This window comes from Pecten maximus, chromosome 15 (assembly GCF_902652985.1).
Source record: "Pecten maximus chromosome 15, xPecMax1.1, whole genome shotgun sequence".
NCBI classification, from domain to species: domain Eukaryota; kingdom Metazoa; phylum Mollusca; class Bivalvia; order Pectinida; family Pectinidae; genus Pecten; species Pecten maximus.
In genome coordinates this window covers 6,359,701-6,360,813 of record NC_047029.1, presented here as the reverse complement: position 1 = coordinate 6,360,813, position 1,113 = coordinate 6,359,701, and positions in this window count along the sequence as shown.

Sequence of the window (1,113 nt, the reverse complement as noted above, 5' to 3'; positions counted from 1 at the left end):
AGATTTTGAGCACAATATGCAGAAAAATGAGACTCATAGAGGTACCAGAAGTAAACAGAACCATATTTCCCTTTAACCGAATTTGAGGCATGGCGATTTTGACAAAATAATATTTTTACAAATGATTTTCCTTTGAACAAAAAAACCCCACTAATTATATATTCATATTGTATATATCAATGAAGGCACGACGCACTCTGTAGAAACGTCCTAATTTGTGATAATCGGGAAAAGGGTAAGACTAAATAAATTTATAACTTAAAGCTACAAACAGAGAATAAAGCTGATAAAGGATCTCCAGTTAGTTACCCAGGTCGATAATCTGTAATATATAGCGCCTTAATTAAGCTATATTAAAAAATAAGGTTTTGATCAATTGTGAATGGATTTCCACTTAATTTTCGAGGTTTCTTTATTAGATTCCGTCGATTGTAGTTCCCAGCATCACCGACGACTTCTGGAAGGATGCAACGGTTGTATGGCGCAGTTGTATATTCATCATTCATCCAGTTGTATATTCATCATCCATCCAGTTGTATATTCATCATCCACCCAGTTGTATATTCATCATCCATACAGTTGTATATTCATCATGCATCCAGTTGTATTTCATCATCCAACTCTTACTCTATACATTACTTTAATTTCCTATTCATTTGTTTTCCTTTAATTTTTTTTATATTTTTGACAAAAAGCTCACAAAATGACATATGACAGTTTGATGCAAGTATTATTATATAAACTATACTATTTTTCTTCTTTCAACATATTCAACAGGAAGTAGGGATCACTCTGAACAAAGTATCGTGAAAGCATGGTATCACAGTGGAAACACATGCCTTTCACCAAGGCGACCGGGGGTCTATTCCCCAATCGGACGTGAAAAGATATGGGGTCAACTGCCTTACCACGTGGGGTTTCTCTGGGTTCTCCGATTTTCTCCCACAGTAAGACCCCTCCAAGCTTCCGTCCGTGCCTACCAGAATGATTAATATAAGTTGATATAACTTGATTCGCAATGTTTATTACATAGAATTTACATTTTACATATCCTTAATCTCCCTCAATGATAGCATAATACCAATTTTCGAGGATAGAGAAACCTCGAACAAT